Raw genomic sequence first — 27,769 nt, forward strand, 5'->3', positions numbered from 1 at the left:
GGCAGAGTGGAGAAACCAGGAAGAACTAGCAAATATTTCCAGCTCAAGGGTGGATACAAATGAAGGGGAAAAAAAAACACTTGAAACTTTAAAAATTAATGAGCATCAGAGCACTCTGGCAGACTAGCAAATTAGAATTAGTACATTGCATTCTTAAGAACGTACAGAACATAAACATATTGTGCAGTTGTGGTCCCACTACAAAGACTCAGTATGATGTAAAGTACTGACTTACCCTAGTGCCATGATTAAAAGGTCACATTTAGAACCAAATATTCTATATCCAGATTTAAATAGCGCTGAATTTTTTTCTAAAAACAAGGGAAGCATCGTCACTGTTCTCTGCTTTGAAGAGTAGCAATTAAGCTGAGCAGGGCAATTGCTTTTAAATTAAACCTACATCTCCTTCCTGTGATTCTGTTTTTCCTTTCCAGCTCATATTTACACAATGACAATCAAGGTCAAGTTCCAAGCCCTAAGCCTCAGAAAGCTGACATCAGAATCATCAATAATTGTTTGCATTCAGTGTGTCCAGGGAAGGAAATGAAAGGAAGGAAAGAAGGTAACATTTGAGGATCTACTATAATAAGAACTGTGAAATATTCCACCAGAGATTCCAACCAAAGTTCTCACATCAACACTTTGTTTTATTAACCCAATTTTACAAAGGGGAAAATGAAAGATTAGGGATGTTAGGGAGATTGCAACAGTGTTAAGTGGCAGAACCCCATTTATGTTGGGTTTTGTGCATGTTTTAGAGAATAATCTTTCCACAACCTGCAAGAATGACTGCAGAACTTATTAAAGCACATTGTCAGACTCCCCTACTCAGAGTCTCTGACTCAGTCCATGTGTTCATTTCCTACAGCTGCTGTAACAAATCACCACAAACTGGGGCAGCTTCAGAGCACAGTGTCGTTATCTCACAGTTCTGTGGGTCAGATGTTCATATACAGCACAACTGTAGTGGGTCCTGGGCTTAGAGTCTCACGGGGCTGAAATCAAAGGTCTTGACAGGGCTGCCTCCCTTTCTGGAGCCTCTGGGGAAGAATCTGCTTCTGCTCTCATTCAGCTTGTTGACCAAACTTAGTTCCTTGTGGTTGGAGGACTCATGTCCCCTTGTCCCTTTGACTCATCAAAGGCCAAGCTTGACCTGTAGGGGCTTCCTGCACTCCTCTCACGCTTTCCCAGTGGCCCCTTCCAGCAAGGCCAGAATCTCTGAATCTCTTTAAGTTTCTCTTCTGCTGCATCTCTCTGACTCCAACCAGAGAAAGTTCTCTGGTTTTAAGGACTCATCATAATTAGACTGGTCCCTTGGTAATCTGGAAAAATCTCCCGATCTTAAAAGTCCAGAAACCTTAATTACATCTGCAAACTTCCCTTTGTATGTAGTATAGTCACAGGATCCATGGATAAGAGAACACATATCTTTTTTCAGAAGTGAGTGCATTGTACCCACTGTAGTCAACCTGGGGCCCCAGAATTTCTGATCTAACAGGTTTCTAGGTGATGCTACTGGTCAAGCAACCACACTCGGTGAACTCCTGCTCTAGCTTTTACTCCAAGTGTGGCCCATGGTGTCAGCATCACCTAGAAGCTTGTTAAAAATGCAGAATCTCAGGCTTCATCCCAGACTTAGTAAACAAGAACCTGTGGTTTAACAACATCCTTATGGAATTTCTATGCTCATAAAAGTTTGAGAAGCATTGCTCCAGGGCAATAAAAAATGGGATAAAGGAATAAAGTGTGTGGGCTTGCTGTCACTTCAGTCATGCCCAGTTCTATGCAACCCCATGGACTGTAGCCTGACAGGCTTCTCTGTCCATGGGATTCTCTGGGTAAGAATACTGGAGTGAGTTGCCATGTCCTTCTCCAGGGGATCTTCCTGTCCCAGGGATCGAAGTCATGTCTCTTATGTTTCCAGCCTTGGCAGGTGGGTTCTTTACCACTAGCACCACCTGGGAAGCCCAAAGAAATGAAGTATATGCTTTATTTATTCTCAAAACCTTTTGGAAAGATACTGCTCCTCCTTTGTCTGGATATTGCTTCTCCTTTTTTTTCCTCTTGGCAGGAATAGAGGGAGGGATCTTACCTATAAATTTGTACCTGTAAAGGATTCCTGTTCTGGCTCTCTCTCTCCAGTTTTATTTGCCCACCCCTGCTTCCCATTTTCTTTCAAAAGGAGGGAAATCCCCCCATGACTCAACCAAAGAAATGTTTAACAACCTGAACAGAAGCAGGTTGGATCTGATGATTCACTGGGCAGCCTTGCCCAGGACACCCCTCCTTTGGTCAAATCCAAGGTCTGATGGGAACAGATTTCAGATGGTGCTCAGATGGCAGCAGATTTCAGATGGTGCTCAGATGGTTCCAGGAGGAAATACAGCACTCACCACCACCCATGACCAGAGACAGGGCGAGTGCCAGCCCGTGCAGCAAAATCACCATCACCCATGACCAGAGACAGGGCGAGTGCCAGCCCGTGCAGCAAAATCTGCTTTTATTTTGACATTAATAGGATTTCCTCAGTCCTGGAAAAAGATTCAGCAGAATCTAAGGGCCCCAGAGGAGAAGAAAATGTCATTAACCCTTTTATTGAGGATGTTATTGGTTTTCTGTGAGTTCCCATTAGAGGAAAGTGGCTGCAGTTAGAATCTATGGAAGAAGACTGAAAAGTGATGCAGACAGACAGCCTGCGACCAAACACACAGCTTGCTACTCTCTCCGGCTCAACAATGCCTGAATGCAATTACTGAAACCTAATCATTAGACAGCCAGAGAAAAGTGGAATACGTTTCAAGAGGTACACATTAGCTGAGCATTAATTATCCCAAATTCTCTTGCTTTCTCTTAATTTAAGGCAAGATAAAGAGAACATATCAAAAATGGAAAGACGTTTGGTAGTGAAAATAAGAATACATGAGTACAATGAAGTTCTATTAAGCATGCTGTATTGGTAAAAGACAAACCGATAAACTAATCCTCTCTCTCCCCCCGACCTCCTTCTCTCTCTCTCTCTCTCTCTCTCTCTCACACACACACACACACACACACTCACTATGCTGTTTCTTTTTTAGTGCACTGAGTTCCAAGCAATAAAGACCCATATTGTCTGCTAAAATCAACCGATTATTCCAGAATCTACACGAGGAATCAAATAAACCAACTCTCATTCCCAGCACATTCTCTTGATTCTTGGACTTCTCCCTTAATTGCATAAGAAGACCATGAGAGCATTTGCAATACTAAACCCAGTCCTCTAAAACATTACCAAATTATCTGTGGGTACTCAATAATACAAGTGTGCGTTGGCAAAGAATGTTAGCCACTCAGAAAGGTTTAATGAGGCACCTGACAATGTATGCAAATGACACCAGCGAAGAGTCAATAGGCAATGACCAGTGAAGGCAAGATATGAGACAAAAGCCAAAGAGATGGCAAGCATTCCAGAAGTCTTGAAGGGAAAAATGACTCCTACCTCTCTGATCAATGCCATTTGCCCACCTCCATTTCTGGACACTATTTACCTTGAGAAGCATTTACAAAGAGAAAAAAAAATTTCTTGAAATCTGCAGAGTGCTTACTTTTGAAAACCACCTAGCAAAATAGCTTGGCTTTCAACCCATCACCAATGAACCAGTGCTCTCTTAGATCCGTGTTTATTGGGAGTGGAAGGAGAAATAAGAGACAGCCTAGATCAAACTTGGGATCACTCTGGGGTCACTGGGGGACACAAGACGAGCCTTCATTGGATGTTTGACCTGATGGGCAATAGTCTGGTCAAATCGCCTCCAAACTATTCATCTTTTCATATATGTAAATTTACGATATATATATATACACATACAATTATTATCAATTGAAAGTATATATAATAACCTGGGTGCCCCCCCAATATACTGTGTTTCTGTCTCTGTTCTTTCTCACATGCTATTTCATCTCCTGTTCCCGTTTCTGTGACACGAACCCACCTAGACATCTTTTAAGATCCTGTTCAGCTGTTGCAAGCCCTGCGTATCTGCTGTTGGAGGCTGCAGCTCTCCCTGACACGTGGCTGACGGCCACCACTGTCCCAGCACGCTTGCTGCTTGGCCACCAGCACTCCACTTGCTCTGGTGCTTCCCTCTCCATCTTCACAGCCATCAGTTGCTGAGTCCTACCACCTCCACAAAGCTGCTGCAGCCCCAGTGTTCTTCCCTGGGAAATCCCATGGATAGAGAAGCCTGGTGGGCTGCAGTCCATGGGGTCACTTAATGACTGAACAACAACAAAATTAAAGGAAAACTTCCCCCCGAGTGACTAAAATCATTTGAGACCTTCTGTTCCTTCTTCTAGGGTAGTTGGGGCAATAAGCTTGAAAACCCATCCAGAAAACATTTAAAGGACACCTACCTGTATCTCACTGATTTGCCAAATGTCTCCTCTGTGCGTGGCACCCAGCTGGATGCGGTGAATATGGTGGGAAGGACACTGCTCCCCAGGCACGCGTGCTGCTCTCCAGACCAGCTCAAGAAGCGCTGCGCGTGACTTCCCTGGTGGTCCAGTGGTTCAGAATCTGCCTTCCAATGCAGGGGCTGCAGGTTTGAGCCCTGGTAGAGGAACTAAAATCCCACTTGCCACTGGGCACCTAACCCCTCAGGCTGCAACTAGAGAAAGCCCACATGCTGCAATGAAGACCCAGCACAGGCAAGATTTTTTTTTTAATTTAAAAAAAGAAAAAAGAAGTCCCATGGTGACAGAGCAGAAAGGTGGTTACAGGAATTAAAAGAACAGCACACAACGGGGGACACAGATTTTAGTGCCAGGAGACTACATTGCTGGAGTCTTTCTCATTTCTACACATCTTTTGCATAAAAGTGCTGACCTCCTTTTCTTCTTTCAAGAATGGTTTGTACAGCACACAGCCTTGGAAGATAGAAATGGTGTCTCCTCCCAGAGCACGGGGAAGAAACTTTTATTGTGCAGTACAAGAAAAATCTCATCTCCTTCCTGGGCAAAAATCAGGCAAGTTTCCTTGCAGCCCATTGTTAAAAAAAGATTGAGGTTTCCTAAGCTTGGGGCTCCTCAGCTGTGAAGAAAACCCAGTCCAGGTGCAGCATCCAGGACACTCTTTGCCGCCCACGTGACTTTGCGGACAAAAGAAGCTGACACACACATGAGACACGAGGCGCTTACTCTGCAGAGAATAGTAAAGTCTTTCGTCTCTCACCCAGCAGGGCTGTGTCTTCTCCCAGCACCCTTGACACAGTGCTGGGCTGCAATGTTAGCTTGAAAGGATAAAACCTAGGAATCGTCACAGTTCTTGACATTTAGATGGGGTCAGAGAATTATTTGGTGGGTCCTGACAACCACTTGAGCCAAGACAGGCTGGCTTTGTATAAGTTAGCCACGGGACATCCAAGAAGACAAGATGAAGAGCACACACAAAAAGCCAGAAAGCATGACCACGCAATGCATTTAGAAAACCTCGGTTTAGAACAGGTTGACCAGATTATCATCAAGAGTTTTACACACAGTCATGAAACTAAATCAATGGATTCAATTTCATCTTAGGGGTCATTTCGAGTTAAAATTTTTATTGATAATAATATTAACCATAGTCTTAGTTAACACAGTTCTTCCCAAACTGAGGTTGAAAGAAAAACTGTTCTGTATGGTGTTCACTGGTGTTCCAAGAAAAATCAACTTTCCTTGCACAATTAAGTTAGTTTGTTAACTGCAGATGAAGTTCAATAGGTTTCCCCACCCCCCACTGAAGTCTCCTCAATACTTTAACATGGTTATGCATATTTTTTAAAAACCAAAGGGAACACTTAGCACTCCGCCTAGCCCAAGCTAATCTGATCAGATATCCTTTGTTTAGGGAAACCTGACTAACATTTTCTGGAATCATTGATCTGTTCCTGCTGATGTGAGTAATGTCTGTCTAAATCCATTTAAAAATCACTATATGGTTGGGAAGATCCCCTGGAGGAGGCAATGGCACCCCACTCCAGTACTCTTGCCTGGAGAATCCCATGGGCTGAGGAGCCTGGTGGGCTGCAGTCCATGGGGTCGCTAAGAGTCGGACACAACTGAGCGACTTCACTTTCTCTTTTCACCTTCATGCATTGGAGAAGGAAAAGGCAACCCACTCCAGTGTTCTTGCCTGGAGAATCCCAGGGACGGGGGAACCTGGTGGGCTGCCGTCTATGGGGTCGCACAGAGTCGGACACGACTGAAGTGACTTAGCAGCAGCAGCAGCAGGGTATGACTTAGTGACTGAGCAAGCACCATAGCCTTATAAGTAAACACAAAAAAATTATAATTGATAAAATTAATCTTTGACTGGATTTGCTTTTTAAATGTATCCATAGGGTTAGGAGTCTGTAGTCCTAAACCTTCATGACCTAAAAAAAGTAAAATTTCATAAACACTCATCTGCCTCTCTTCTCTGCTCCAGTGATCTACAAATTAACAAATCATTCCATTCACCACACAGAAACATCTAAGCATTTGAGCCATGCAGCCTCATCTCTGGTTGAATAACCTGTTCCAGGGGCAATTCACATGGTATTAAATATATTTTATTGTTGTTGTTGTTTAGTCACTAAGTCATGTCTGACTCTTTGTGACCCTGTAGTCTGTAGCCCACAAGTCTCCCCTGTCCATGCGATTCTCCAGGAAAGAATACCAAGTGGGTTGTCATTTCCTTCTCCAGGAGATCAAATCTGGGTCTCCTGAATTGGCAGGCAGATGCTTTACCATCTGAACCACAGGGGAAGGCCAGTATATGTTACTATATCACAATCAAACACAGCCAAGTCTGTGATCTACCCTGTACAATTCAGGTGTTATATATTCTTTGTCAAAGAATGCACTTAGGTCATTGAAAATAGAGCATGGTATACTTAAATTATTTTAATGTGAAAAATATATAATGTATATAAACTACCGTATTATATGTGTGCATATGTATCATATACATACATTTTGAAAACACCTATGCAAGTTCTTTCAACTCTAAAACTAAAAGGATTAGAGAGTGAAGAAAGTCAGAAAGAGAAATATATATTCACACATGTATGTGGAATCTAGAAAAACGGTACAGATGAGTGCAGCTCCAGGACAGGAATAAAGATGCAGACATAGAGAACAGATGTACGGACACAGTGGGGGAAAGAGAGGGTGGGATGAGTTGAGAGAGAAGCATTGACATATATACTCTTCCACGTGTAAAACAGATAGCTAGTGGGAAAATGCTCTATAGCACAGGGAGTTCTGCTTGGGCTCTGTGATGACCTAGAGGGGTGAGATGGGGGGAGGGGAGGGAGGCCAGGAGGGGGGGATGTATGTATACATACCTTGATTCACTCCGTAGCGTAGCAGAAACGAACACAACATTGCAAAGCAATTATATTTCAATTTTTAAAAAAGATTACGGAAACCACATAAGACAAAGTTGATAGCCCTCTGATTGTTAGACATTTTATAGCTGAAATAATGGTTTAATCATTGCTTCAAGCACATGTTACAATACAAATGTAAACATAATTTCCTTAAAGTTGTAGGGAAAACTGGTATTTCCCACATTGAAAAGCTCTCTTGACCAAAAGTATTTTGTCCTAATCTGTTTCAATCTATTAAAGGGCAAAGATTTAATTAGATGGTTTTCTGCTGTCTGTAAATCTATCCTGAATCCCTCACCCCTAGCACAGAGCCATCATATACAAGACATCCAATCACTATTTATTGAATCAATAAGTAAACTTTTCACCTGGAAATTGATATAACTATACCATACAATTTTAAGTACATTTGCTATCTGTGAACTTCTCTACCACCAATCCATTTAATTCAAATGGGTATAAAAGGTGAAAGAAGAGAGTGAAAATGCTGACTTAAAACTCAACATTTAAAAAACTAACATCATGGCATCCAGTCCCATCACCTCATGGCAAATAAATGGGGGGCGGGGGTGGAGTGGCAGATTTTCTTTTCTTGGGCTCCAGAATCACTGCAGATGGTAACTGCAGCCATGAAATTAAAAGACACTTGCTCCTTGGAAGAAAAGCTATGACAAACCTAGACAGCATATTAAGAAGCAGAGACATCACTTTACCTACAAAGGTGTATAAAGTCAAAGCTGTGGTTTTTCCAGTAGTCAGGTATGGATGTGAAAGTTGGACTCTAAAGAAGGCTGAGCACCAAAGGATTAATGCTTTCAAACTATGGTGTTGGAGAAGACACTTGAGAGTCCTTTGGACTGTAAGGAAGTCAAACCAGTTAAACCTAAAGGAAATCAACTCTGAATATTCATTGGAAGGACTGAGATTGAAGAAAACTCCAGTATTTTGGCCACCTGATGCAAAGAGCTGACTCATTTGAAAAAATCCTGATGCTGGGGAAGATTGAGGGCAGGAGGAGAAGGGGGCGACAGAGGATGAGATGGTTGGATGGCATCACTGACTCAGTGGACATGAGTTTGAGCAAATTCCAAGAGATAGTGAAGGACAGGAAAGCCTGGCGTGCTGCGGTCTACGGGGGTCACAAAGAGTTGGACACAACTAAGCAACTGAACAACAAATGAAAGTTCACTAAAAAAAAAAAAAAAGAAAGAAAGAAAGAAAAGAAATGTAAAAGAAGTGTTTAAATGTTCAAATGGAGGAATGATTAAATTACTAAAATCCTAAGGATTATATAATATTTTTATATAAAAAAATTAGAGTTAAAACAATGTAGTAAATGTAGACAATATTTTGCTTATATAGATGTTTCACTTAAATTGAAAAGCAAACACATTTGTCACCACAGTTTTTCTTTATAAACTATTTGACAGAGTTTTACAATATTCATTTATTTGAGATCTTTAGCCTTCTTAAAACAAGTGGCATTTATTTTATAAATCCTCTGGATTTTAGCAGAGTAGTATTTTGTTTTTTTAAACAAAAGTCATGCAGAAGAGTCAGCAATTCATGTTGAAATCAATAAAAGATTTGAAACCACATAGGCAACTTATCTGTCCCTGTGCCTGAGTTAGATGGGGCTAAATGTAATGTCTCTTGGGCCCATGAGCTTTGTTTGTCTGTCTGTTTGTTAGACTTGGTGTAGCCAGGATAATCCTCAGCTTCAAAGCTGCTTCACCAATCTCGTGTGTGAAGACTCACTACCACACACATCTCTTGGTTATTTGTGCTTATTAGACCCACGTCAAGACCTTTCCTACAGAAAGCTGAAAACAAAGGATCCCCAACCCCTTGAATTTATCACTTATGTGAGAAAACAGTCATACACAGAACTAACTGTCCTATAGAATGGAGTTCACTTACTCATCCATTCATAGAGCCCTTACTGATTTCTGCAATGTTTACTGAACACATATTATAGTGCAGGTTCTGTGGAAGATGCTGCAGGGACAAGGACTAACAAAATATCACAGTCCACTGGCAGGCTTAGGGTACATTACATTCACTCACTCCCATGACCTCTACCCTGGCCCTCGTCCAGGCCCTATAGCTCCTCAACAACCAAGAAAGACTATTGTCTACCATTTTCCCAGAATCTCCAGCCAATAGACAGTGCTTCAGTCTTCCTAATGCACAAATTTAAGTAACTCCCCTCTTCAAAGTAGACCTTTGGCTCAGATAGTAAAGTGTGTGCCTGCAACGCAGGAGACCCGGGTTCAACCCCTGAGTCGGGAAGATCCCCTGGAGAAGGAAATGGCAATCTACTCCAGTACTTTTGCCTGGAAAATCCCATGGACAGAGGAACCTGGTAGGTTACGGTCCTTGAGGTCTCAAAGAGTCAGACACGACTGAGCAACTTCATTTTCCACTTTCCTCTTCAAAACCTTTTACTTCCACACTATAACCCAAGGAGTAAGCTATAAATTCCTTAACTGGCAATAATTTGGGGACCTCACCATCTTGACCCCAATCTACCTTTCCAGTCTTAAAAATTTAACATATCAAGGAGTGATTTACATGATCCCAGTCTTTTTGCAGATAGTATTCCATATACATCACCCTAGCATTTTCACAAACACTATCTCAACAACAATGGAGATTATCTGAGCAATGCTCTGTGTCCCCCTAAAACATTTCATTTCTCTCCTTGGCTCACCAGAGACTTGGTTTCTAAGCTCCAGACATCTAGGTGGAGCCATGTGACTAGTTCCAGTCAATAGAATGTGAACAGATTTGGACTTTTTAATAGGCCTGTTTTCCTAAGAGATCTCTCACACGCTCTTTCTCTCTCTTTCCTTTTGTGGCAAACTTGGGGGTCATATGTTAAGGATGATGGCATCTCAGGAAGGAATGCCTGAAACTCATGTTCTCCCCAACACCGCTTCACCACCTCCCCCCAAAACCAAATGGGCTGGGATGTTAGGAGACCTTTGATCTTCATTGCGTTAAGTGACTGAGATTTCCATCTATTCTGACAATGCAGGAAGAAATTAATTTGATATCCTTTTAGAAATGAGAAGACTAAGATTCTGAATGATAAGTGACATCCACATACATATGGTTAGGAACTTCCCTGGTAGTCCAGTGACTAAGACTCCATACCTCCACTCAGACGGCTGGGGTTCAGTCCCTGGTCAGGGAACTAAGATCTCACATGCCAAATAGTGCAGCCAAAAAAAAAAAAATCTAAAAAGATTTTTTTTGAGTTTGTATTGACTTAAGTTCATTTTTATAAGCTTTTATAAAAGTTAATATATTTTCTACTTCTATTAATTATTTTAAACTATCCCATTCCCCAAGACATAACATACAAAATATCATAATTCTTTTTTAAGTGCTACCTTAGTAGTTGTATTTTAAAGACAACAGAATCACTAGGGGGTGGGATGGGGTAGGAGGGAGGTTCAAGAGGCGGAGACATATGTATACCTATGGCTGATTTATGTGGATGTATGGCAGAAACCAACACGATATTGTAAAGCAACTATCCTCCAATTAAAAATAAGTGTGTGTATATATATGAATACATATACATATTTATAGATATGACAACAGAATCAAAAAAGACATTATAGGCAGCATTGGCTTTGCATTGCCTTGCACGTAAGTCACTCAATAATCATGTTGAATGAATGAAGGTGGTGGTTTGACCATTGAATCTGTCATGAGTAGATGCATGGATTTACAGTGAGTGTCAGCGAAAGTCACTCCTCATACTAACACAGATGGGTAAGGTCTGTAAAGGATCTTCTGGACATGGCGTCCACTTTGATCTCCTCTTTAACTACAGGACGTTAGTTCTGATTTTTAAAGTGCACTTTGAAGCCCTCTGATCCTCTCTAATGAGCCACTTGATTATATAAGCTCTGCTTCATGTTTCAGAAATGAATCTGCAGTGTCTATGTTTCTCAGAGATGAACTTAGGGTATCTGAAGAGTGGGGCAGACTATTAACAAGCTGTTATTCTTGTTTTACGTCTGTTACCACAAACCAATTCACTTCAGCAGCTTTTACCTACTAAAAAAAAATTATACAAATTGGAACATGTCTTAAAAAATGAATCACTTCTAAATAAACCTTAGATGCAATTAGAATGACGATACTTATTATGAAGAGCCAAGTCTCCTTTCGTTGGCACTAGTTACAAAGGTTAAAAATGTTCTCCTATAAAATACCACATAATTAAACAAAGCAATTTTGTAATTACCCACTACAGAACTGGATGAATTCCAAGTTTCATAATTATTTCAACCTATAGATGATCCACTTGTACAGAAAAAAAAAAGTCCAAAGGACTTTCTCTTCAGTGCAGTTTATTTCCTTCCCATTTCTCTCAATTTGTTCAGCTACTCTTCAAAAAAAATTTTCAAATAACAAAAAACAAATAGTTGTCCACTCCTTGAACATCCCTCCTCCAGTGATGATGCATAGTTATGGGTATAGACTGTCAGGCTTTCTGTTTTAGAATTGCTAAAACTCTGCACCAGAAATGAGACATACAAGTGGTACCTGGTCAACCCCACCATCATCAGGTGCAAGAGTAATGCCTAAGGAGAAGTTGAGGGAACTCACTCTAGTAATCTGGTGGAGACAAACTCTGTGAAAGTCAAATTCCTGTTTCCCAATGGGATCAAATTACACAACAGACAGGCAAATTCCCACCATGCCAGCTTCCTCATGCTGAACTTCTGGAAGTTTCCACTTAAACCACACACTATCCCCTCAACTTCTCACCATGCCCAGGAGACAGGCTCTTTCCCCAGACTTCAGGTAAATGTCCAGCTAGCTCAGGGTCCAGCCCCACTTCCCTGGGAGTCAATGGAGTCAATGTCAAGGGCGGACACTGCCTGTGGGTGATTCTGTAGAAGGAATCCATTATGCACAATCCAACATACTCTGAGATGATTAAAAAAAAAAAAAAAATTTTTTTTTTTTAGAAACCTTCAGAATTTCCAGGTCACTGGATGAATTTTAAAATCCCAGAGATGACCTAGTCCTTTCATCAAATATCCATGATACACCTTAGGCATTTTGCAAGTACCAATTCTAATACCTTGGCCAAATTTCACCTTTGAGAAGGTACCCTGGTTAATTATTCAGTCATTTTACTTTGAAAGTAGTATTCTTGCTTTAGGCTCAGACCACTTTCCCCTAGCACAATGAATAAATGTCCTCAGATGCCAGAAGGCTGGGTGGAGTTTCTATAAGTGAAAAAAATCTTAAAAAATGATGAAGTTGCACTCAGATCTCACTATTAGAGCATGATTAACTTTTCCAGAAGGCCATATTGGACTTCTGGAAAAGTGAAAAACAGAGTACGTTAACCAATGATTCACAGAGTCCAAGTTCAATGTCCTCTGGGGACTCACCTCCTTGTCTGAGCATTCAGAACCAGAGAGAACAAGGGTCATTACAAGAATCCAGTGGTCCAGGCGAAATGGCTTGGCTTTGTCTTTCAGGCTCTTCTCTGAGTTTTAATGTAAAAATAGAAGACTAAATTACCTGACCTCTAGGCAAATGAAACACCCTATATAAATTTCAACTGAAAACCACTTAGAGCAATTTTATATTTATATGCTGTCCTTATGAGAGAATACATTTATGTATCCCTTATTATACCAGATACCTTTCTAGGTGTTTTATAAAAATTATCATTTTTAATCCTTATGATAAGACTTTCTTTTTTTTTTTTTTGCATGAAACGACAGGTGCTAAGAATTTAAGTGACTTGGTCAAGGTCACCCAATACGGAAACTGAACATCTGTCTCCCCAGCCCGCGGTCTTTCTACAAAAGTTACTCTGCATGTACAGGTATCGATTCTCCACCAACTCGGCCAACTTCTGTGCCGCTTCCATTTTTCAACACTCATCTCTCCCTTAAACACCTTATCTGGAGCTTGGAAACCCTCTACCAAAACTTTTTTCTTCATCTTGTATTGCATTTCTCACTCTGTGTCAACTTCCTACTGTTCTTAGAATTCTCTCTGCCTTGGTTTCCTCCATTAACCCATGTGGCTTCTGACCTCCTGACCAAACAGACTAATCATCCTTCCTTCCTTCCTTCCTCAACCCTGCTGATATCAACTCCTTCCTTCATTCCACCCTGTTGGAACATCCACTCTGTGTATTCTGCCTGCCAGCAAGAACACAAAAATACATAATATAATCTCATTCCCCTAAGGCATCACAAAGTCTACTTGGGAGACAGGCAAGGAAAGAAACCATTCGAAGGCAATGGAACAGTTGCTATAAGACAGATCATACTTAGAAAACTGCAGGAACACATTTATTGAATACCTTCTGTTATCTCCTTGCATCTGATCTTATTATCATCAGATCATCTGAACTTTAAAGATGAGGAAGCTGAGGCTTGGGGAGTTAAGATAATTTGCCCGAAGTCCAACATCTTGGAAGTGAGAAAGTAGAATGACCAGTTCAAGCCTATCTGATAACGAACTCACCCTCTTTCCCGTCCACAAGCACTAATGCAGTTCTACTCTACACTCGAATGCAAGCTCTTTTCTTAAGATGGTTTCCGGTTCGGCCCCTTCTTCTTGTCCACAAGCACCCAGTTCCAACAGGGCCCTCATAGTGCCCTTGATGCTTTACTGCAATGTCCCACAGTGCTCTTTGCCTCAGGAGGAGCCCTGTCACTCTGGAGGGTCTACAGCACAAAGAAGGAAAGCCTGTGTTTGCTGGGGTGCCAGTTAGGCTTGCTGCAAACTACCCCACAACTCTGTGGGTTAAAACAATAATGTTCTATTGTCTCTCATGCTTCTGAGGGTCGACTGTGCTCAGCTGGATGTTTCTTGCTCAGGGTCACTCATGCAATTGCAGTCAGATGCTGGCTGGGACGGGAATCAGTAGAAGGCCTCCCCTCATTCACACTTCTGGTTTCTTGACTAAGATGGCTGGAAAAAGTGGGAATTGGTCAGGCCCGTCCATGGGTTCCCTCTGGCCACCTCTCAGCATGACAGACTTGGAGGAGTGCTGGGCTTCTCACGTGGCAAATGGCTGCCCCCAAAACATGTATCCTAAGAGGCTGGGGAGAAAGCTTTAGACTCCTTTTGATCTAGCCATGGGCTTCCCAGGCAGCAGTAGTGGTGAAGAACACACCTAGCAATGCAGGTAGACTTAAGAGACGCAGGTTTGATTCCTGGGTCAGAAAGATCCCCTGGAGGAGGGGGCATGGCAACCCACTCCAGTATTCTTGCCTGGGAAATCCCATGGACAGAGGAGCCTGGCAGGCTGTAGTCCATGGGGTTGCAAAAAATAGGACACAACTGAAGCAACTTAGTGCAAATTCTAGAATGTTATGTCTGCTCAACTGAGATAAGTCTAAGTCCACTTGATATGAAGAACCAATTCACTGGAAAAGACCCTGATGCTGGGGAAGAAGGAGAAGGGGGTGGCAGAGGATGAAATGGTTAGAGAGCATCACTGACTTAATGGACATGAATTTGAGCAAACTCTGGGAGATAGTGAAAGACAGGGAAGCCTGGTGTGCTTCAGTTCATGGGGTGGAAAAGAGTTAGACACAACTTAGTGAATGAACAATAGCAAAGAAGAAAAAAATAAAGCATATGAGTCTTTTCCTCTAGTTCTAGTTTTTTGTTTGTTTTTTATGTATATTATCTCTTCTAAATTTTTCTTATTCTTCAAAACTCATAAGGCCAGCGATGGTGGTGGAGGGGCAGAGTTTGGCACAAAATTTCTAGAGACCAGTGTTTACACATGGGGCCCAAATCTACTGCATGACAGTAAAATTCCTCCCTTGTTGACAAGCACAAAATTTTTTCCACTGGGACTTAAACCTGTTCCCCATGATCCTGATAACACCTGATGTGGTTCTATACCCAAAGCAGAAATTCAGTGAGTAGTAAACCCTAGCATTGTTTGGGGGCCTCCGCGGTGGCTCAGAGGGCTTCCCTGATAGCTCAGTTGGTAAAGAATCTGCCTGCAATGCAAGAGACCGTGGTTCGATTCCTCGGTTGGGAAGATCCACTGGAGAAGGGATAGGCTACCCACTCCAGTATTCTTGGGCTTCCCTTGTGGCTGGTAAAGAAACCACCTGCAATGTGGGAGACCTGGGTTCGATCCCTGGCTTGGGAAGATCCCCTGGAGAAGGGAAAGGCTACCCACTCCAGTATTCTGGCCTGGAGAATTCCATGGACTGTATAGACCATGGGGTCACAAAGAGTCAGAGACGACTGACCAACTTTCACTTTCATTGGTGGCTCAGAACATAAAGAATCTGCCTGCAATGCAGGAGATCCGGGTTCGATCCCTGGGTCTGGAAGATGCCCTTGAGAAGGGAATGGCTACCTGCTCCAGCATTCTTGCCTGGGAAATTCCATGAACAGAGGAGCCTGGCTGGCTTTTAGGCTACAATTTTCTTAAAGTTTTTTAAATCAAATTTTATAAGCATGCCAATGTCAAAAACAACTAATATTAAGAATCAAAATCACAAATACCAGTTTTTTTTATTTCACAGGTTCTACATTTGATCTTTAGAGAGCAGTAATGTAAAGTTTCCCTTTTTTTGTTGTCATTCTCCAACAACAACAAAAAAAAACTGATATTTGCATCCGAGTTAGCAGCTGATAACAGAGAGATTATGAAAATTCTGGCTAAAATTAAAATGCCAAAACTGGATCTTCTGGATAATGAGAAACTGATTGCCTCTATTACCGAAGAGGAAAGGAAAACAGCAATAGAGAAATTTGCAAGTAGCAAGCCTCCCGTGGTGATGAGTACCAATTGGAAGAGGATAAAGCGTTTGAGGGAGAATCAAAAAATCTGTTATGCAGGATTTATCAGCACTGTCTACTTATGAGACTCATGAAAGCCCCAATGCAAGAGCCTTTGTTCTTGTAATCTGTCAAAAGTACCAACATTGCTCCTGTTTGCTTAATTAATTGCGCTGGAAAAAAAAAAGCCCTCCAGGTAGAAACTGGATGAAATGATTCAGCTTGAGACGAGTGGTGGTTTCTTGCATGGCTGCACATACTGTACATGCAAAATTTCTAATTTGCAAGTGCCAGCAAAGAGATCAGACCTCACTTCTATAGCAGCTTATGAATTTGCACAGAAGCCTTTATCATGTAGAAGAGAGGTATTTACAAAGGCTTTTAAACAAATTTCATTTTCAAGAACTTTAGTAAATGAAATATAAAACCTGAATACCTTTGTGACTCCATCAGTTACCAGTAAGAGTGCTTCTTTCTCTCTGGGAAGAAACATGTGGTTCCTAGAGGTCTTTTCACTTCATTTCATCTGTTGACAAAAGAAGTTTATGTTCAACTCAATAGTGAAGTGATTCAAGGTAAAAGTTAAAAGTCAACCATCCTTGGTAGCTGTGTACTTCATTTCACAGTAATGTGTTCATTCCACTTTTCAAATTACCTTTAAAACCTGGTCTCATCAAAACCACCAGAATCTGCAAGTAAACACTTTTAAAAAAAGAAAGAAAAAGTCAAAGACAAAAAGTAACTTTGCTTAACAGCACTTAACAAGCAGTAAAGACTAAAATCCAAATCTCTTCATCTAAAGGCAACTTTTTTTGACAGACAGCATTTAAGTAACCCTTAAAACTTTCGAGACTGATCATTTATTTATTCCCTTTGTGTTTCCTCAGATGACAGCCCCACATCCTCTGTTGAGTGAAGGAAGGAGGAAATTTCGTGCTATTTCAGGTGCTTCTGAAATCATCCTACAAGACAGCCCAAGCACACTGCATCTTGCCACCCCCTTTTGTTTCTGCTTGGCCTGAAAGGCCCTCAATGCAAGTCAATGACTCAGAGTGCAGATTGTACTTAAGGCAAGATTTGCCATACTGGGAGTTTATTTGACTCAAGATGTTTATTTCCTTTCTTTTTTGTACAATTATAAGGAAATTGTACTTCCCAATGAAGTAGGGTAACTATAGTATATTAGAGAGTGAGGAACTGTACCCCAGTGTTCATTGCAGCATTATTTACATAGCCAAGACATCGAATCTCAGCGTCCACTGATGGATGAATGGATAAAGAAAATGTAGCACATACTGTATATTGTTGTTCAGATGCTAAGTCATGTCCAGCTCTTTGAGATCCCATGGACTGTAGCATGCCAGACTTCCCTGTCTTTCACTATCTCGCAGTTTGTTCAAACTCATGTCCATTGAGTCAGTGATGCCACCCAACCATCTCATTCTCTGTCGTCCCCTTCTCCTCTTGCCCTCAATCTTTCCCAACATCAGGGTCTTTTCCAATGAGTCAGCTCTTCGTATCAGGTGGCCAAAGCATTAGAGCTTCAGCATCAGTCTTTCCAATGACTATTCAGGGTTGATTTCCTTTAGGATTGACTGGTTTGATCTCCTTGGAGTACAAGGTACTCTCAAGAGTCTTCTCCAGCACCACAGTTCAAAAGCATCAGTTCTTTGGTTTAAGCTTTCTCTGTGGTCCAACTCTCACGTCTGTATATGACTACTGGAAAAACCATAGCTCTGACTATATAGACCTTTGTCAACAAAGTGATGTCTCTGCTTTTTTAATACTCTGTCTAGATTTGTCACATATATATTTAAAAAGATGATTGTGCAATTTGTGACAGCTTGGATGTACCTGGATGTACCTTAAGGCCATTATGCTAAATTAAGTAAGTCAGATAGAGAAAGACAAATGATTTCACTAATATGTGGAATCTAAAAACAAACAAACAAATCAAAGTTCATAGATATAGAGAACAGATTGGCAGTTGCCAAAGGCAGGGAGTAGGGGTGGATGAAAAGGAAATCAAAAAGTACAAACTTCTAGTTATAAAGTAAATAAACGTGGTGACTACGGTTAGTAATATTGTGCTGTATGTTTGAAAGTTGCTAAGAGAATAAATCTTAAAAGTTCTCATCACAAGAAAAAAAATGTGTAACTCTGTGTGGGGATGGATGTTAACTAGCCTCAATTGTGGTCATTTTGCAAAACATACATACATCGAATCATTATGTTATACACCTGAAACTAATATAATGTTACACATCAATTATATCTCAATAAAAGAAAAGTCAGGAATTAGTAAACCTAGGTATACTTCAGGGTACTTATTGAAAGGATCTTTTAAAATCTTAACAACTTTGTTACAATCCATATTAGACTCATAAACTGATTTCTTTGACATTTTCTTACCCTCTGTTTGCATGTGAAATTAATATCTCTATTTTTCAAATATCAAAACCAGGCTAACTAAAGAATATTGTAGATTTTTACGATTATAAGAATATATTGTTATTGCACTTTGCCAAAACTATTGCACATTACTGGAGAAGTCATAACAAGAAACAAGTTGCTGAAAGCTATTAACAATTTAGCATTTCCAGCCCATATGGAAATACCAGTATTATGTATTCATGAGGATATGATAGGTATATTTAGTAAGAAATTAATATACTCTCAGTTGAATGGTTGGAGTTGTTGTTTTTTTTTTTTTTTTTTTGCTTTTGTTTTTAGCATTTTGACCGAATTCGCATGAGTACCAGTGTCTCTCAAATTTAACACAGGTAGGTCTTTCTCATGATCCATCTGTATTGAGGAGACTGCACTTCAGAACAACTTATTATGCTCATGATAGAGATTTCTGACAGCTTGTCTGACCCATCTAATAAGGAGTATGCCAGACTCTGAATGGTAAGGAGGCGTTGTCAAGGGGTGGGTGGCTCAGTTCAGTTCAGTTCAGTTCAGTCACTCAGTCATGTCTAACACTTTGTGACCCCATGGACTACAGCACGCCAGGCCTCCCTGTCCATCACCAACTCCCAGAGTTTACTCAAATTCATGTCCATTGTGTTGGTAATGCCATCCAACCATCTCATTCTGTGTCATCCCCTTCTCCTCCTGCCTTCAGTCTTTCTCAGCATCAGGGTCTTTTCAAATGAATCAGTTCTTCACATCAGGTGGCCAAAGTATTAGAGTTTCAGCTTCAGCATCAGTCCTGCTAATGAATATTCAGGACTGATATCTGTTAGGATGGAATGGTTGGATCTCCTTGCAGTCCAAGGGACTCTCAAGAGTCTTCTCCAACACCACAGTTCAAAAGCATCAATTCTCCAGCACTCAGCCTTCTTTATAATCCAGCTCTCACCTCCATACATGACCACTGGAAAAACATAGCTTTCACCACATGGACCTTTGTTGGCAAAGTAATGTCTCTGCTTTTGAATATGCTATCTAGGTTGGTCATAACTTTCCTTCCAAGGAGTAAGCGTCTTTTAATTTCATGGCTGCAGTCACCATCTGCAGTGGGTTTGGAGCCCAAAAAAATAAAGTCTGACACTGTTTCCACTGTTTCCCCATCTATTTCCTATGAAGTGGTGGGACCGGATGCCATGATCTTCGTTTTCTGAATGTTGAGCTTTAAGCCAACTTTTTCACTCTCCTCTTTCACTTTCATCAAGAGGCTTTTGAGTTCCTCTTCACTTTCTGCCATAAGGGTGGTGTCATCTGCATATCTGAGGTGATTGATATTTCTCCTGGCAATCTTGATTCCAGCTTGTGCTTCATCCAGCCCAGCGTTTCTCATGATGTACTCTGCATATAAGTTAAATAAGCAGGGTGACAATATACAGCCTTGACATACTCCTTTTCCTATTTGGAACCAGTCTGTTGTTCCATGTCCAGTTCTAACTGTTGTTTCCTGACCTGCATGCAGATTTCTCAAGAGGCAGATCAGGTGATCTGGTATTCCCATCTCTTTCAGAATTTTCCATAGTTTATTGTGATCCACACAGTCAAAGGTTTTGGCTTAGTCAATAAAGCAGAAGTAGATGTTTTTCTGGAACTCTCTTGCTTTTTCTATGCTCCAGTGGATGTTGGCAATTTGATCTCTGGTTTCTGCCTTTTCTAAATCCAGCTTGAACATGTGGAAGTTCATGGTTCACGCATTGTTGAAGCCTGGCTTGGAGAATTTTAAGCATTACTTTACTAGCATGTGAGATGAGTGCAATTGTGCAGTAGTTTGAGCATTCTTTGGCATTGCCTTTCTTTGGGATTGGAATGAAAACTGACCTTTTCCAGTCCTATGGCCACTACTGAGTTTTCCAAATTTGCTGGCATATTGAGTGCAGCACTTTCACAGCATCATCTTTTAGGATTTGAGATAGCTCAATTGGAATTCCATCACCTCCACTAGCTTTGTTCATAGTGATGGTTCCTAAGGCCCACTTGACTTCACATTCCAGGATGTCTGGCTCTAGGTGAGTGATCACACTATCGTGATGATCTGGGTTGTGAAGATCTTTTTTGTACAGTTCTTCTGTGTATTCTTGCCACCTCTTCTTAGTATTTTCTACTTCTGTTAGGTCCATACCATTTCTGTCCCTTATTATGCCCTTCTTTGCATGAAAAGTTTCCTTGGTATACCTAATTTTCTTGAAGACATCTTTCCCATTCTATTGTTTTCCTCTATTTCTTTGCACTAATCACTGAGGAAGGCTTTCTTATCTCTCCTTGCTATTCTTTGGAATTCTGCATTCAAATGGGTATATCTTTCCTTTTCTCATTTGCTTTTCTCTTCTCTTCTTTTCACAGGTATTTGTAAGGTGGATGGCTTGCTTTCTAAAAATTCTCTAGGGTTTCGTTAGGGGCTCCACACCTACCACCGAGAATTATCAGACTCCAGGGCCTATTGGGCCAGTTCCCAAACCTAGATTCAGTCTACAATAACTCAAAGCAAGCTGAAAGCAGACCCAAGGGGGCCAAGATGGAATGGGAAGTGCTGGTGTTGGGGGGCTGGTGCTTCCCATTCCACCCACAATGGAATGGGAAGTTGGCACAGCACCTGTGGCAACATCCACCAGAAGGTGGAAAAGGTCAGAGGAGGAGCCAAGTGAGCTCTATCTTGAAAAGTGATTCAGAGATGTCTTATGAATAAGCCATGCCATAAGAGAGGGAAAAGTCATCCCATAAAAGAGGTATGGGGCTTCTCTGGTGGTTCAGATGGTAAAGACTCTGCCTTTACCATCCCTGAGTTGGGAAGATCCCCTGGAGAGGGAAATGGCAACCATTCAATATTCTTGCCTGGGAAATCCCATGGACAGGAGCCTGGCGGGCTACAGTCTATGGTGTTGCAAACAGTTGAATATGACTGAACAACTAACACACACACACACACACACACACAAGAGAGGAGTGAGCAGCACTAAAGGCACTGGGGTCTGAGGAAGCCCCCTAAGTTCAGGAACAGTGAGATGTTAACTGTGGCCGGAGTGTACGGTGAAAGGGAAAATCCTCCGTGATGTCACCTTCCCCCGGGGAAGCCGGTGATTCTCGATAACCATCCTCTGGGACTGGCTTAGAGACACCAGCCAGGGCACGTGACCATTTAGGGTCCAGAAGGATGGCCTTGGAGGAGCAGAATGCCGTCAGGTCAGCAGACAGTGTGGTCCAGTTTCCAGAGCAGATTGCCTGACTCTGCCCCTTTCCAGCTTTGTGACTGTAGGCGTATTACTTACTCATCTGTAAAATGGGCATAGTCATGGTATTTATCTCCATATCTTAGCGTTATTATGAGGGATTATGAGTTCATTATTTGTAAGGCATCTTGCAGGCATCAGGCAAAGAGTAAGCATTACTTAAGTGCTTGGTAAATAAAATGGTGCTTGCAGCAATTAAAACATCAGGGGTTTTTTTGTTGTTGTTGTTTGTTTTTAACCAAGAGTACTTGCTCTGGATTTCAGGCTTGAATAGAGCCATTTTTTTATTAATACAAAAAGATACTTAAACCATCACAGAGATCTCTTGAGTCTAGAACCTTAACCCAATAACTTGCTCAAGGAAGAATCCCAGTCTTGCCCCATGCTTTAGTTGAACTGTTGTTGCTCAGTCATGAAGTCATATCAGACTCTTTGGGACCCCATGAACTGCCGCACCCCAGGTTTCCCTGTCCTTCACAATCTCCCTGAGTTTGCTCAAACTCATGTCCATTGATTCAGTGATGCCATGCAACTGCTGAACTGAGCCTTATGAAAGAAATTATGAAGTCTGTCTTAAAAGTGGTAAATACTAAACTCCCGAACAGAAATTGAATTTGAGTCTCTTGGTTTGTGTTAGGAGACAGGTGAGAAAAAATGCAGCAGATGGAAGAGTCCCAAGCAGAGCCCAGAGACAAGCTTTTTCCCTCAGGGCTCTCTGATTATTCTTTTCTTCTCTGAAAAGCCATCATTCCTTTTTATAGGTTCTTCAGGAAGAAATACAAGGTTATTAAGAACATTTTTTAATTCACGTAGCCCAGATATTTGAGGGTAGCTGTGTCATGTTACTGAGTTATGTGGCCAGATTATATATAAAATGAATTGCTGTGTATATATACGAGCAAATGAAAAATGAACCACAGTGTACCTTGTAATTGCAGCTACGATCTCCTAAATGGAGCATTAAAAATTTTACAGAAACCTCTGGGTGGCACTTTGTCTTCAACTTACTTCCCTGGTGGCTCAGACGGTAAAGAATCCGCCTGCAGTGCAGGAGGCCTGGGTTCGATCCCTGGGTTGGGAAGAGGCCCTGGAGGAGGGCATGGTAACCCACTCCAGTATTCTCGCCCGGAGAATCCCATGGACAGAGGAGCCTGGTGGGCTATAGTCCATGGGGTCACAAAGGGTCGGACACGGCTGAGCGACTAAGCACCGCACAGCACACACCTGTGTGGCATGAGAGTCAACAAGCCTCATCCAGACAAACAGAAATGAGGGGCAGTTAGTTCACTAAATTCTTATAGATTGATACTGCAAACTACTGTCCTCCCCTCAAAACAATGAAAAAGACAATCAGCTAATTTCATCATAATAAAAGGAAGGCATATATACACATACTGCTGCTGCTAAGCAGCTTCAGTCGTGTCCGACTCTGTGCGACCCCATAGACGGCAGCCCACCAGGCTCCCCTGTCCCCGGGATTCTCCAGGCAAGAACACTGGAGTGGGCTGCCAGTTCCTTCTCCAGTGCATGAAAGGGAAAAGTGAAAGTGAAGTCGCTCAGTCGTGTCTGACCCTCAGCGACCCCATGGACTGCAGCCTTCCAGGCTCCTCCGTCCATGGGATTTTCCAGGCAAGAGTACTGGAGTGGGGTGCCATCGCCTTCTCCGTATATACACGTATGTGACCCCAAAAAATGCCAACTTTGAAATTCAGTCATCCTCATGAACGGTGTGTCAGGATCCGCATCTATTAAAGATTAATTATTGCAGTTAACCATTTTAGAATAAAAATCTCTTTCCAATGTTTACAACTTAGAGATTTAAAACGTTTCTTTAAAATGCAAATTAATTTAAATGTCTCAGCCAAAGGGTCGCCTACCATACGATCATGCTCAGTCTGATTGTGACCCCATGGACTGTGGCCCGCCAGGCTCCTCTGTCCACGGGATTCCCCAGGAAAGAATACTGGAGTCAGTTGCCATGCCCTCCTCCAGGGATCTACCAGACCCACGGATCGAACTCACATCTCCTGTGTCTCCTGCATTGGCAGGTAGATTCTTTACCACTGAGCCATCTGGGAAGCCCCACGACACCGTCATACGTCCCTAAATAAAACTTTAGCTGTAAAAATAATGAGTGAGAAAATCTGGAAAAAAGATCATTTATATGTAACTGGGCCTGGATGGAAACCATGACGGAGCTTTTTATATGATTTCTGGAAAAAAACAAATGCAACCAAAGATGCTCCACTTAATAAAATAATAAAGTCTCTTTTGGAAAAAAAAAAAAAAAAAAGAGTAAGAAAGTGAAGTCAGGAAAATAAAAAGAAGAATGCCTTCTAAAAGAGACTAACAAAAGACTTCTGATGTCACAAATTATATTACCTTTCAATATAACTGTGCTCCCTAGTGGGGACTTCTAAAAGGTTTCGTTTAAATTTTTTAGAAGTTTGTTTCATGTAAGCATCCACCACATATGCCAAATGATCCATTAAGGACACTCCATTATAGCTTAAAGAGTTTTGAGTTAAACACACAAGGTATCGTGGCCTAAGAGGCGAAGAAAATACACAGCTCTATTTCCATTTGATGTAGCTCTGTGGGAAGATATTAGCCACAGAACATTAGCTGCATTTAGGCAAGCATTTAGACAAGGCCCTGGGACCGATTTTGAAGCTCTGACCTCACTAGACCAAAGTCCGTCTGTCTTAAAGATTTCGGAAAGTTAGTTGAGTCTCATTATTTACACATGAGGTGTGCATATACAGAGGGTGTATTGCAAACATGCCAGGAGATCTAAATTATATCCTGTGTTATCTCGAGGACTTTCTGCCACCAAGCCAACCCACTCTCATGGCCCACACCTCCCAAGACCCTCTGTTTTCTTGGGCCTTCCTCAAGCTGGCAATGTCAGGTTAGAGCACAGACTGTTTGGACTTCTCTATGAGTTATCCTGTGCTCATATGTGTCATCTCACTGACAGTTAAGTGTCCTGAAAACACCTTTTGAGCCCAGATTACATAAGGAGTGAATGCGTGTTTAGAGTGAAAACTGATATCTGCAAATCACTGAGAACATCCTAGACTCTGGACACCAAGCCTGTCCTGAGAATGTCCCGCCACATGAGCCCCTGGAGTCTGTTCAGAGTCAGTGATGCAAAAATATCCCCACTGGGTCTTCAACAAGCGCCATGTTGAGATCCAAGAGGGCAAGACAGAAGGCACAAAGGGAAGTTAGCTTATTTCCAGAAAGTATAGCTCTCGCCACTTCATCCTTGCCGTTTTGCTTTCTTTCTGCTCATTCTCTCTTGCCATAAATCACCAAACTCAGTTAGGCAGGGTGGAAAGAAAGCCAAGAGCCCACCTGATCTGAGAGAGCTCAGGAGTGCGGTGTGAAGGCTGAAAGGAAAAGGTAGGACGTGAACCCTCGTCTTTAGGATTTTGTGTAGGAGTGGGGGGAGGGTTAGGGCTAGTGGGAAGTTGCTGAAGAACACAGGGAGCTCAGCCCGGTGATCTGTGACAACCTGTGGGATGAGAGGGTAGATATTCTAGAGCAAGGGGATTTATGTACACTTATGAGTTTGGGTGAACTCTAGGAGTTGGTAATGGACAGGGAGGCCTGGTGTGCTGCAATTCATGGGGTGGCAAAGAGTCGGACACGACTGAGCGACTGAACTGAAATGAACTGAACTGAACTGAACTGAACTGATTCATGTTGATGTATGGTAGAAACCAACACAACACTGTAAAGCAATGACCCTCCAATGAAAAACAAGTTTAAAAAGTCGTGATGAGACTAAAAATGCTTGTAATATAACAACATGAGATTTACTTGTAGAATGAGATAGGCTGTAAGATGTAATAATCTTATTCTCCATCCTTAGCATATTCTGCAAAGGTGAGAGATACGTATAATGACAAATTAAAAATCTATTTATAAATTTCAAAAAGGAAGAATGGAAGTGAGAAAAAGAAGTGGAAGGAGGGAAGGAAGGTGTTCTAAGTGGATGACAGCAGAATAAACGAAGCCCAAAGACAGGACTCGCCACGGAGAACTGCAGGGGCTGAGCACACCCGCTCCTCAGGTGGAAGGTCCGTGTTGAGGATCATTAAGGCCATGGGGGCCCAGGCAGCAAAGGCTCTCGAATGTCAGCCTGGGGGAGTAGAAGTTTAACACACAGAAAGGAGAAGTCATTAGCGGCTTTTGAGATGATAAAACCGCCTTCCAGGAAGGCTTATCTCACAAGTGCAGAAGAGATTTGGAGGGACAGGGTGGGTTGAGGAAAACTGGAAAATATGAATTACTTACATGCCTTCAGCCAAACCTCTGCCTTTAGCTCCACGTGGTGACTCAGTCTCAGAGGGAGAAAGCCAAGCAAAGGAGAAATGAAGAGCTTTCCTCCTCCGTCTCCCCTTCTCTCCATTCCCCAGGGCTAATCCCATCCCACCCCCTAGAACAAGCACCCCTGGGAGCCTCCCAGGTCCAGCTCTGAGCTCCTCCTCTCATATTCACTTGCTGAACAGCTTCCCAGGTGGCACTAGTGGTAAAAAGAACCCACCTACCAATGCTCGAGCCTAAAGAGATTCAGATTCAATCCCTGGGTTGGGCAGAGCCCCTGGAGGAGGGCATGGCAACCCACTCCAGTATCCTTGCCTGGAGAATCCCCATGGGCAGAGCTTGGCGGGCTACAGTCCATGGGGTCGAAAAGAGTCGGACATGACTGAGCGACTTAGCACACAGCACTCACAGAGAGAAGCCTCTCCTTTTAAGGGAACTGGATTCTGCTTAGCTGTAAGGACCCTTTAAGACTAGTAAGACTCCACCTGGGGTAGGACCAACTAAAATAGATCTGAATTGCCCCGGATAAAAGGCCTCAGTCTACAGAGGCTCCCTATCAAAGCCACTCACCTTTCTGAGTATTCTTCAGGCTGTACTCAGTCCTACTGAGGTTTTCTCCCACCTGTTTGTCAAGTCTTCGGTACAGAATGTTGCCTAATGCCAGGTCAGGTTGCCAGTCTCATTCCAAGGAGAGCTCACATAACTCTCTTCCCAGCAAGACCTGTTGTGACCTCAGCTTGCTTGACCTTAACTAATCTCCCTGCGGGTGTCCAGTGACCATGACCAACCTGACCCCATTTCCCGTAGGGACGCGGTCACCTCAGGAAGCTGCAGCCGTCCGGTTACAGGTGGGACGATCTGACACACATTGAGAGCGGTGGAAGGGAAAAGGAAGCGTCAGTCACAGCATCTCAGATTCCTCCTGTGACATCACAGTGAAAGGGCTACAGTCAAATCATTCGAGAAGGTATCGGATGGGCCAAAAGTTCATTTAGGTTTGCTGTACGATGCCACAAAAAATCCGAATGACCTTTTTGGCCAACCCAATACAATGTACAGATCATTTCCATGGGGACTTGTGAAAGTCAGAATCATGTCAATGGAATTCAATCAGAAATGGCCTTTGTGGCGCTGGTATTGTGTATAAGGCCTAGAAATGCATAGTGATTGTGTACACATGCAAAAAAACAGACTTTTTGTCTTTCTTCTTTCCAAGAGATATAAATTGGATCACTGTAGAAAAACTCAGAATGCTGGCTCTCAGGAATTCTTCATCATTAAATTCAGGTTAACTCAGCCTGGTGCTCTATGACAACCTGGAGGGCTGGGATAGGGTGGGAGGTGGGAGGGAGGTTCAAGAAGGAGGGGGCATATGTATACCTGTGGCTGACACATGCTGGTGTGTGGCAGAAAGCAACACAATATTGTAAAGCAAAATTATCCTTCAATTAACAATAAATAATATTTTTTAAAAATTCAGGTTGACTCAAGTTTTCCCACAATACAAATTTGGAATTCTTTTATAAACTATTTACATCTTTAATG

General features: G+C 42.1%; 1 long non-coding RNA gene across 1 annotated transcript in view; it reads right to left on the reverse strand.

Annotated features, from left to right (window-relative positions):
• LOC123328949 overlaps positions 1-27,505 on the reverse strand; it is a 44,398-nt gene extending 16,893 nt beyond the window's left edge. Inside the window, exons 1-2 of the long non-coding RNA XR_006543976.2 lie at positions 26,795-27,505; positions 16,633-16,722 (exon numbers count right to left, since the gene is read on the reverse strand). This is a non-coding gene — a long non-coding RNA (uncharacterized LOC123328949). The remainder of the gene's footprint in view (positions 1-16,632; positions 16,723-26,794) is intronic.
• Positions 27,506-27,769: the final 264 nt, after the last annotated feature.

This window comes from Bubalus bubalis, chromosome 13 (genome assembly GCF_019923935.1).
Source record: "Bubalus bubalis isolate 160015118507 breed Murrah chromosome 13, NDDB_SH_1, whole genome shotgun sequence".
NCBI lineage: Eukaryota > Metazoa > Chordata > Mammalia > Artiodactyla > Bovidae > Bubalus > Bubalus bubalis.